A 12565-nucleotide genomic window follows, 5' to 3' on the forward strand; every position below is an offset into this window, starting at 1 on the left:
AAATATAAGCTACATTTTGAAAATCAATATGTAATTTTTGAAACTTATCAGTTGGAGTTATACTGTGTTGAACAACTGTGTTCTCTTCATGTTTTGATGCTTTGTATTTTTTTACCAGAAGCTTTTTCTTACCATGATTACAGCTTCCAGTGGAAGCTCATCGATTCCTCATGAAAAAGGCACAGATGGAAAAGGAAAATATTAATGCTCTGTCCAATTCCATTTAAATCCAGAGGATGCCCTCAAAATGGATGAAATAGGATTTGTGCTTGAAATCTGCACATCATTGTGGGAAACACCAATGAAGTCCAGAGTTCATGACATTATCAGCAGTTGTTTCTGAAAATGCAAAGCTCACTTTCTTTATGTTATCAGTTTATTTTGATAAAAACAAACAAATGTAGCCTGTAAGCCTGAAAGTGCTTATCTATAGAGCTATTCTTGTCCCTAAACTCCAGCATATGAAGGGGGACCCCTCCCCCAGAAGCTAAAAGTCAAGCACGTGCAAATATTCACCAGCACAGAGCCATAAAGCTCTGTAAAGGACCTGAAAGGTTGAAAGGGAGAGGTTATGAAAATGGTTCTCGTTTAACTTATCCAAATGAAGCAAACAAACCTTTGGAAAATGAAAATGAGGAAATCAGATAATGAATAACCATAAAGGCTCATTAGAACTTAGACGTGCTCCCCGCAAATATAATTACGCTTAATATGATTTCATCAAATGTCACTGAAGAGCTGGGTACTCATAATGATGAAACACTTTTCGCTCCTTCTGCCCTTCAGTGAGAAGGTTTCATCAGGCTTTATAAATATTGACAGTGACTGACTCTTCCTGCAGGGAAAATCTGGTGACTGGAAAATGTGGATGCTTAATCTAATACGCAGCATCATGCACCTAGGACAAGATCCATCCCTGGTTCCTGTGTCCCACACCTCTGCACAAAGCCACTACTGCTGCTTAGGTTGTGCTCCAGCATGGATGGGTTGGAAGTTGCCCAGCCCTACCTGAAACATGAGGTTTTGGACCCTCAGAGGGACCACGGTGCTGCCCTGTGCCTCTAGAAATGTGCTGCTGGCTGGCACTGAAGCAGGTGGGACCTTGGATGATGCTCAGAGGTGGGAAGGTTTGTCACCTCCACTCATATCTTGTGTGTCAAGATGTTCAATGTTTTTCAGACCTGAATATCAAACTGGAATATCCTGTATATATATATATATATTATATTGTAACCTGAATATCAAACTGGATTTTTCCCCCTTAAAACCTCTGAAGTAACCTGCAGTGGATCAAATCTGCAGTTGTGGTGAGCTGCCACGGAAAGTGAAGGAACTACAGCAATTTACAAGTATGGAAGAGATGGTCCCCAATATTTCATATGTGAGTGTCTTGTTCATGTAGGAAAACTGACAAGGAAAACTGTCAGAAAAACTATATAACTGAAATAAAATTATGTAAAGCCAGAACTGTGTGACAAAGAGGATATTTCAAGTCACAGAATCCTGATTTTACTTAACTTCTTTCTTTCCATTTAAGAAAGGTAGAAATGTTTAATACCTTTGATGTCACGCATAGAGGAATCCCTTCACTCCCTTTGTGGGAACACTCTCCCACTCCCAGGCTCATCCCTGGATAAAGATGGATGTACTGCAGGCTGATAAATGCAGTGTTCAGTAAATCACATTTTTCGATTTCATGGCGTCTGTGCTCTTATCCATCATGTAGCATTCTGCTATATTAAGGAAAAAAAACCTCCAGACACCAAAGCAAGCCTTCTCAAGGCTTTCAGGGAGAGCTTTGGGCTCAGCTTGGTTTTTACAGTTTATGGCTTTGCAGTTGGAACAAATGCATCTTTTGATTCAGCAGCAGCTTCATTATTTATAGTGATCTTCCCAAAATAAAAGGGGCTGAATCCCTCCCTTCCCTGGTTCTCTGAAGCTTGGTTCTGCTCCTTGGATTCCAAAGACTGAGGGAAACTCATCTGAGATGCTGCAAGCTTCCTTTCCAATGAGAGAAATCTGGGAGAACCCTTGCTCAGCTCTTTTCCCACCTGCCTTCAGGCTCATAACATTTTGCTCACTGATACCACCTGCTTCACACCCCCCTTCCCTACATGCCAGACACAACTAGTCAAGATTTCTTGCCATTATACCCATTAATTACTGGTTTGTTAACCACCTGACACCATGCCAGCTTCACTCCTCTGTTACTTTAGTATCAATATTTGAATACAATGGAAAAAAGAAAAAAAAAAAGGCATATAAGAAAGTACAAGTGTAAGAAAGCATTTTATTGAAGATCCATGGGAAATCCTCTAGCCCATGTACTATTCAGAGCTCATTTTAGGAGTCATGTGGCCCTGATAAGCTGGCACTGGCAGCAGATCTGACACCCTGGGCAAGGTTTGGTGCTTTAAAGAGGAATCCAACATGAAAATGTGCAGCAAGTTTGCCAATGGCCAGAAATATTTTGATTGCTTGGAGCCTTCTGGTTCATATCTGCTTTCTCTTTTACTGAATTCATTCAACACCACTTCTGCTCAGCTACAACCAGAGTTCACTGATACTTCTTCCTCTTTTTGTCCCCATGAAGAATATCTCTAAAGACATCAGGGAAAGCTCAGTCAAATATACTGCAACATAGATTTGCAGCTGCAATGCACGTGTTGTGTGAGGTTTCACATCTCCTGTTGGGTTGAAAACACAACTACAGAGAACACTTTATATATAATGTACCCACACATACATAGGTTTCTATGTAAAGATGACATTACCTGTCCATGCTCCTCGACCTCTATGCCAAACTACCTGTCACATTAGGACTGCACAAGGCTTACAAATGCTCAAAACACCAACAGGAAAAGGGAAGTGGCACAGTCAACTTTGATGGCTTCTGACACAAAGTATTTTGGCTTTTTTTAGCTTTTTGGCTGTGTCAGCAAAAGCCAGATGGCATGACCATGGGCAAACCCTGATATAACTAATGGGAATCTACACGTTAGCAGCAACAACTTGTTCTCTTTTGCCTATAGAATAATAAAGAAAGCAGGCTTTATGATAAGGGAAATGGAATTTTGAATATGAATGCATGGAATCTGTTTTAGGCAACGATCAGGGAAGAATAATTTGCTCAGAGTTTTGGGGGTCATTAGTCTGTAAGACAGCAGAGTGCATTCCAGCACAGTCTGTTTGCCAGAGATGGTTCTCTCACAGCATGGAATTAATTAGCTCCTCTGAAATTCCTGCTCAATCTCATGTGGATTTCTTTCTGAAAAACCTCAGAAATTCAATGTCAAACCCCCCAGTTAATGCTTATTTCATCCATTCAGTATTTTTCAGTGTAGGACCAGGAAGAGCATCACAGTCTTGAAGATTCACAGCTCATTACACTTTTAAACACAAACATCCTGATCTTTACTACTGCTGCCACTAATAAGAAAGGAAAAAAATAATGGCTTGGCCTGCTTATATTTCCTTTTGCTGCTGTCAGGGCTGAAGGGAGGAGGTTGTGTGAGGATCCCAACTTCTGTGCCTTCAGGCCCAGGCTGTAAGCCCCAAGCACATGTAAAAAATCTCAGACTCCCACACTGATTTTTGTAGCAGACAACCTGCTTTCTGCTCAGCTGAGTGGGACCATCAAACAGCTACAAAAAAAAAATTACAGGCTGGGAAATCTCTCTGTATTGTTCCCCCTGCTCGTGGTAAGGATCTGTCAGAGCTGGTTCCCTTCTGAATGGTGCCCAGGAATACTCCAGTGAACTCTGCTCTGAACAGCCACTGCTGGATTATTTGTAGGCATTAAAAAGATTTTCTTCAAACAAACACATTTAGGATTTTCTAATAGCAATTTAAACCTAATCTGAGAATGTCTGGAAGTGGAAAATGACTTCTACATGCTGGGGATAGTGTTCCATTACCAGTAATTTATTGTCTTTAAGAGCATCACTGGAACATTTATTGACACAACAAAACACAGACATTTCTGGTTTATTGTAAAATCTCATTGTACTCAGCCATTTGTGACTAAGCACAGCAGTGCAATTTATATTCTCAGTCAGGGCTTCCTATTTTTCCAAGTCAATTTTGACTTACACAAAGATTTTAGAATCCAAGGGATAAAAAAAAAAACAACAAAACTAAACAACCCTCCTGTGAAAACAAATGCAAAAACACAGACCCTCTTGGTAGGAGGAAACTGATTAAGATTTTTAAACAGGAATTTGACTGAGGAAATTTACTACAGCATTTCCAGAAGTGTATGCAGGTATCTAAGAGGTTATGACACGTTTGATGAAGCAAAGTATTTCAGTGATTCTAGATCATAAATAATGTTTCTCTGTGTTAAGAATTATAATTCAACAAGCTAAGATATAAACCTAGCTTCTGTCTATTTACTTTACTCTAGGACAGATATTCCAGAGAAATGTAATTACTCTTGAAAGAAAACATGTTTTTAAATACTTATTATTACTATTGATAAGTAATTTAGGATGCAGACCTGCAAAATCATATCTTAAGTCAAGGATTATATGTGTAACTGTGACTGTCGTAGTATTAGAGGAGAAATCTTCCTTAATTTTCATCCCTTAGCAATGGGGGAGGGAATAAGTCCATGGACATTTTTCAGTGACTTTGATCCCCTAAAACAGCAAAACTTTTGTTCCATGTGTTTAAGGAGGTCCTGAGTGAGTCACACATATAGAGGAGAGGCAGAGCTCATGCACCCCACAGTTCACTGGGGTCTTACTGCAATATCCAGAATGAGATTTTGCAGGAACTCAGAGCTGGACCGTGCCAGTTTTACCCTTCAGATCTTCACGTGGATGTATTTTTAATTCATTTATTTCTTGGTAGCTTTGGTGAATCTACCCTTCAACCTGACCTCCTCTCCAAAAGGAAACCCAGTGACTTCAAAGGTTTGCCTGGGAGAGCCACACTGCTCCTGCTTGCAGAGCTGCACCTCCCTTGGGTTTTTTCTGACATTCATTATAAATCTTTCTTTCAGTTTGTGGCCAGGTAAGTTTTAAATAAAGGAATAGAAGTTGACTATTCAATGATATCCTTCATGGAAGACTTGGAAACATAACTTACATCACATAAAAAGGCTGTGTGGGGCCACAGGAGATAATGTCACGAGTGTCACACATCTTATACCAAGGCAGCAAGGGAGAATGTCATTGCTGTGGGACTTGTCCCAAACCATAGGAGTTAGTGTAGAGAGAGGAACCTTCAGAGGGCAGTTCAGACTGTTTCAAAGGCAGCTGCCCCCTAAAAGCTTCCCTGAGCTCTCAGGGAGCCCAGAAAGAAGAGAGGTAAGTGGCACAAACCTCTCCTCTTCTGCCTCCTCACATTTCCCATCCAACCAGGGGATTTTATTTAAGTATTTGTGCTACTGCAAGACTACAGCCACATCCTCCAGAGCAGGCAGTGGGGATTTTTCATTGACTGCACTTTAATATAACATACTACATACAGCTCTGAAGAGATTTTATTTATACCAGCAATATAAATAAAGCCCCACAAAAGCTTTTCATCTCCTGGCTAATCGAATATCTTTGTTCCTGCACTACAGTTGTTTGTTTTCTGAAGGTTTCTTTGTGCTCTCATCCCCTAATTATTTCCTTAGGATCCATAAGGCTGTTGCATCAGCACAGCACATTCAGCCCAGGTGTTGCTAAAATTATAACCTATGGGAAGCAATCAGAGCATTCAGCAGCCTGCAGGTCACTCCTGCTCTGTGCAATTGGTTTGTTTTTCATTATGAATTTTCCACAGTGTTTAATCCATGATAATATATTTAGATGTGGGTCTGACAGGCAATTCAGGAGTGTGAGAGTGGATTCACTTTCCAGAACAGGTGGGATTTGCTCTTCAATGTTAATGAGGTAGGCCAAATTTTTTTTTGCACAAGCAGAAGCCAGCTGCTCTCAAGCTGTGTTAAAGAGCAAGGAAAGACTCCAGAAGAAGTCCCAGGCATCCCACTGATTGGGGTGGCAGCCCTGATGTGACTGCTGTGACCCTGGGATGTGATGTGCCACCAGGTGCCAACCCACCCACCACTTGGGAACTGGGGGTCCCTTTACAAGGGTACACGGATAGGTCCAATCCAGTCAGCTGGAGCTGTTCATCTGGGTCATGCTGGAGATTTTTTGCAATGAACAATGTGTCAGGGAGAAAAAAAAGCATGAAAATTCCAGACAGGAGAACCCCAACAAGCACCTTGTCAAAGGCTTTATTAAGCCAGGTCCCTGGTTTAGTGTTCAGGCTGTGATTTATCCAACAACTGAGTTGAACAGCAGCCAAGAGGTAGAAGTGCTTCTCACTACCTTTAACCCATCCTGCTCTCTTTGTGAAAGACGAAGTTGAATCCGCTTTTTGATGCTGAGTTATGCTGTGGCAAAGGGCTTAGGATGGTGTGGAGCTGGCTCATCTTTTACCCAGTCAGCACACGTTAAAGGTGCTCTGCTTCAACCAAACTGACCTTAAATCTTCCTCTACACTCCAAACTGCTGCACAGGCTGATATCTGGGATAAAAAAGCAGGAAGCTGTTTGCCTCTGAAGACCACTCACTGAAGGAAAAACTACTGATTCCTTTCCCCACAACCTGCTCACACTCTGCTTTGCCTCCAGATGTCCCAGGACGTGTGGCTTGTGCACCATTACCTGAGGCACTGATGCACAGAGGCACCTTAAAAGGTGCAAACACATATAAGGAGGCCCAGACACTTACACACAACCATTTCTCTGCATTCTTATTGCTAACCATATTTCTTAATATACAGCAGTCACAGTCTGTCCAGGGAGGGGACTGTGCTGTCTTGCAAAGCCACCTAAAATGCTCCAGCTTCAAAAGACACACAAGCAGTCAATATAAACACAATTTACATGCAGTGACTGAATTCCTCTAAGTTCCAGGGATAGGAAAGATTTTTTTTTCTTTTGTCTTTTGGGTGCTTTTCAGTTTCAGACAGATTTCTGAAGAAAATAATTAGGTTTGGAAAACTGAGGCCCAGAGCATGTCTTCCCATTGATCAGGGAGCTAACAGTGGGTTGCCCTCAGGGTTGTGTTCACTGCAAACACAATACCAGCTTGGAAAGAACAGATAAAACAAGATGTTATTTAGCCTGATTATTTTCCAGCTTTCAATGTACTTGGCAGAACCTCTTTTCTTGACAGAGCAATACAACTTGGCAGAGGTTGTCTGCATAACTAACCCGTGGCCAGCAATGCCAGAGTGGTGGGAAAAAGCCTGGAAAACACTAAAGGTACCTTCCCTGGCCAGCTTGCAGCATGCTGGCTCTCCTGACAGATCCCAAGGACAGTTTTCCATTTAATCCTCAGCATCATGCAGCTCTGGGTAGTGTTGATTCTTACTAAGGAAAAATATTAAGCCAGCAGAGAAATGATGATGTTCTGGGGTGGGGGGACAGGAGTGGATTGCCCATCCCTCCTCTCATGTCACAGCCAGACAACAGTAGCCTGGGGTGGCTGACAAGAGGAGAAATCAGGCTCAGGGCTGATATCTGACCTCCCTTACCCCAGTTTTGGGTTTCTTTAGATTAAATTTTCATGGTGAGGATGCACAACTGAGGCTTACCAGGAAACCTTTGCATTGACCAAGCATTACTGGTGTTCATTCTGCCATTACTTTAGCTCCTGTGTACCCACACACAGCTAAATATTGCCCCCTCTGTAGCTAAATACTGAATAGCAAGATGGTTTAATGAGGGAATTTCAGAGGAGACATGTTATGCTGTAGAATTACATTTCCTGCTTCTGAAAAACTGAACATTTCAAACCCCCATTGGAACTTTTACAGTGCTGTTTCCCACCCATATCAGCTTTTGGATCAGTGGGAATGATATGGAGAAACCCCAGGATGCCTGTACCCCAAACTGCTGCATCAGGACTGTGTGTAAACAAGATTTTAGAGTAAGTGCTCTAGCTTGAAAAACCTTCTTTTTTAACAGGTTAAATGATGTACTGCAGGGTAACAGCCTGTGCCCTGTTGTGGGCCAGGGCTTTCTCCATAACACACCTGTATCTCCTGAGGTCAATTACTTCCCATAAACTTCACAACAAAGCATTACCCATTTATCTTCAGATCTCTTTCTACTCTTCTCCAGCCTTCCTACATCTCTGAAAAATGTCTTGCACCTCATTTCACAGTTTCTTAGTGCATGGGGAAATGGCTTCCTCACTATTCCTCCAATAAAATGACAATGGGTGTTTCTGTGCAAAGGGGAACAAGTCATATTTTACTTCATTTTAGCAAACACACAAGCTCTGTGATAGCTCCTCTCCCCACATTCCCTCTTTCTCCAGCCTGAGCCTTTCTAGCTTTAAAGATGAACCCATCATAGTTACAGACCTGGCTGTCACCCCCACAGCTGCTCAGCTAAATAAATATTTAGAAGGACAGATTAATTGATAAGAGAACCTCTTAGAAGCAAAATTGCTTTTTTTTTAACCCCCTCTCTCCTCTGAACATTGCATGCCACAGTGATCAGGTATATAAATACATTCACACATCCCCTTACTATAGGTTATAGGCAGAAAATTAAAATACAATGCATATCCTCAATGCCTGGAGAAGAGGAGATGCTTTATTCAGTGGAATTTCCTACCACACAGTCTCACTACAGAGTAATTAGTAACATGGCTGTTGGGCATGAAGAGAAAAAGTCTTGAAAGAGCTACTAAGGTTTAAAAAGCTGACTAAGTATATTACTTCTTATTAGTAAAACATAAGCTGCCAGGTATGTCTTCCAACTTAAACTGGAGGAATTATTTATAGCATGAATTTTCCCCAGTAGCAATAACTGTAAATTATTAATTCATGCAGAAAGCTGAGATAATTATGAATTATTGCAAATTAAACTCCAAGCACTAAAAATAAGTGTAAATCTTAAAAAGAGACAGCTTTAAAAGGGATTACTTTTCCCAGAGAAGCCAGCAAGGTAGTGCATTTCTCAGCCTGGATGGTGAGAACCAGAAGTGTTTTTTTCCCTAAATTTCAGCATTTAAGGGACCTGTAGGCAAACCAGCAAAATGTCACTTCTCAAGAGTGCTTGTAGGATCATCACTCCACTCCCCATGGCAGCCCCCTGACCATCTTGTCACAGAAGAACTTTCAGCTGACAAAATATTGTCTGCTGTTGAGTACTCTTCTCCAGCATCCTTTCCAGGCTGATGATCATTTCCAGTATCATTGCCTGAGTGCTCAGGGCTGGTGTATTTCTCTTCAGAGCTCACTTGGCTACACAGGCTCTGTGGCAGCTCAGAGGGGATGCAGGAGAGGCTGCCCAAGCCTAGGAGTCAGATGCCACATGATAACATTTTTTCATCACCAGCTTTATGATGCTCCATGTCTTCAAGCCCATGCCCTAAAGGCTTAGAGGTGTTTCAATCAGAGGGGACTGTTTCTAAGTCCTCAAAATCTTGATTCCTACATAAATATATGCTTTTGGAACTGATTTCAGAGTTGATAATTATCTCTTATTAAAAAGCAATATATTGAAAATATTATTAAATCTGGTTAGAATAAGCACATGCATACTTTAAAGAATAGTTATAGCAAATAAAAGGTACAGACTTACCATACCCTTAAATTTTGCTCTGCTGCTCTGTTGAAAGCTGAAATAACAACTGGAAAAAAAATCCCCCAGCTCCTTCCCTCTATTTTGACCAATCTTAATTAACAATTATAAAATAGTAAAAATTTCAATAGGAACACCAAGGCATCAACAGCTTCCCCAAGGTAATTGCTGTTTTGGTTGTGGTCCCATTATTTTTCTGCTTGTTCTTCAGCAGAGCCAAAGATCAGGGAATAAGAACAAACAGGTGTTAGCAAAAGAATCATTATTTCCCTGAATACAGTTTACACCTGCAAGGCAGCAAACCACTTAGCAGGTGGTCACTTAGTGGTGGTGACCACAATTTCATCTGCTATATTAGTAAAGCAATAGTAACCATGCACCAGTAAGCATCTTGTCGAAAATAGTAATTCAAATCATGCAAATGGTCTCCTGCTTATCCATGCTAATAGTCCAGGCATGATTTTGCATATATATATATATATAAACATTATTTATCAAACAATCACTTGGCTGAGGGCAAAAGACAGTAGGAGCGTAGAAAAGGGGAGTGAGGTAAAGCCAAGGGGCCAGATGCTGTCAGTGTGAGTGCCAGCACTGCAACTAGGGATGGAGAGGAGAAATCTGGAAGAGAGGACTGGGAGGGGAAGTAAATGATAAATATAGAGAAACAAGTTGCTTCTGCAATCAGAAATGGCTGGAAAAACATCTTATCTCTCTCCACATCTGTTTTCTGACAGGTGACAGGAACATCAGCACCCCTGGCAGTAGAGGCTCCTGTGCACTGCTGGGAATACAAAATTCTCCAAGCCCTATTTGCCAGCTAGGATTTTGCTGTTGACATTTCCCTGACAAGCACCCCACACTAATGCTACATCCTACTGCACTCCCCACACATCCTGAACTCAATGATGGAATTTGCCAAGAGTCTTCAGGATCTGATACTTGGAAATTCTCCCCAGTCCAGTCCTGTAGTTCATGCTTTTCTATCTCCTCTGAGTACAGAAGCAGAAGCTCCATTTTGGGAAATCACCTTCAAACAGGAATGTGCCCAACGGCTGATTAAAAGAATTTGGAAGAGACAAAGCATTTATAAGCCATCATTCAAGAATCAATAGCTTATTAATAGCCTTGGTTGATGTTTTTCATGTACCAGCATAACAGTTCTCATATAAAAATAATACATGTGGGTGTGTCAAATAAAATCAAACCTACCTGCAGGCCAACACTAGAGAGATGTAGCATCTGTGTATCTTCTCCCATTTTTTACTATATAGAAAAGTCTGTATATGCCAAATAACACACTCTACTCAAGTTTTATTCCTGTTCCCAAGGCCTCTTAAACTTCACCCAGAGATGGCTTAGGACCTAAGAGAGCAACTTAAACCACAAATATGTATCTTCTGCTGTTAACTCACGCTGGCAAAATTCCACAGTGCAAATGCCTTTTGTTATTCCTGAAACTGAGTATTTGCAGCTTCAGTTTTGTGCACTGCTTCCTAAGAAACCCCCCTCAATAGTGAAATGACACTGCTTTGAAAGCAAGCATCTCTTGAATGGTTACCATACACAGCACAGCAGGCCATGTAGTTGAAGAAATAATGATCTGTGTGGTGATGATGCCATCAGTTTGATGTTTGGTCCTAGGACCATTAAACTCATGAAGACATTTCCCTCACACTTAGGAGTCTTTACAAAAGTGAAGCTTGGTGAAGCAAAGAAGAGTTCACAGAGCTCAGTGAAAGCAGTGTTATAGAATCCTAGAATAATTTAAGTTGGAAGGAACCTCTACAGGCCATCTAGTCCAGCTCCCCTGCAATAAGCAGGGACACCCTAGATCAGGATGCTCAGAGCCTTGTCAAGCCTCACCTTGAACATCTCCAGGGATGAGGCCTCAACCACCTCCCTGAGCAACCTGTTCCAATTTTCCACTACCCTCCTGGTAAAAAACTTTTTCCTAACATCCAATCTAAATCTACTTTTCTCCAATTTAAAACATTGTTTCTTGTCCTGTCACTACAGACAAGCTCTTGCAAATATTCCCTCTCCAGCCTTCCTGTAGGTCCCCTTCAGGTACTGGAAGGTCACTATTAGGTCTCTCCAGAGCCTTTTTTCTCCAGGCTGAACAACCCCAACTCTCTCAGCCTGTCTTTGTAGGAGAGGTGTTCCAGCCCCCTGATGATTTTTGTGGCCCTCCTCTAGACCCACTTCATCAGGTCCCTGTCCTTCCTGTGTTGTGGGCTCCTCAGCTGGATGCAGTAGTCCAGGTTATGGGATCTGAAAAATCAACATTTTTAACACATGCAAATCTCTTGTAAAACACATTTCCTGAGCAGTTCAGCACAGTTAATCTCTTTTCCAACATAGATTGAGAAGGAAAGAAATTCATAATGATGACAACAAAATGCCACAGGCTGGGTACAACGTTTGGAATACTGTGCAGAGGAGAAAAATGAGCCATTTAAATGCCAAATGGTGCGGATTCCAAATTTCAGGGGGGAAAAAGCCACAAAACCAAAAAACCAGTGGCACTACATGGATCTGGATGTCCAACGGGACACCCAGTTCACCTGCTCCAGCCTAGGAGCAGTGACTTTTTTCCTCCTCTGTCCCTGTTTCTGCACATTTCAGTTGCCACACAGAGGTTCTGGCATGGCCCGGAGGTGGGGGGGGAGTGAAGGAGAGGCCCCCCCTGCACCGCCTCCAGCGCTCCCGGGCTAACACGGGGACCAGAGGTGCCGCCTCCTCCTCCTCCTCTTCCTCCTCCTCCTCCTCCTCCTGGCTCGCAGCGTACGGCTGGACGGGAACCGGCACCGGGAGCTGGGACCGGGCCGGGCTGTCGGCAACCGGGTGCGGGGCTGGGGGTGAGCACTGGGAGGATGCGAGGCTGGGAAAGTGGGGGTGCTGAGCTGGAGGGTGCAGGGCTACGGGGGCTGAGGTGCGGAACTGCGGGGCTTGGAGGCTGTG

Source organism: Calypte anna, chromosome 6 (genome assembly GCF_003957555.1).
Source record: "Calypte anna isolate BGI_N300 chromosome 6, bCalAnn1_v1.p, whole genome shotgun sequence".
In the NCBI taxonomy this organism is placed as follows: Eukaryota; Metazoa; Chordata; class Aves; order Apodiformes; family Trochilidae; genus Calypte; species Calypte anna.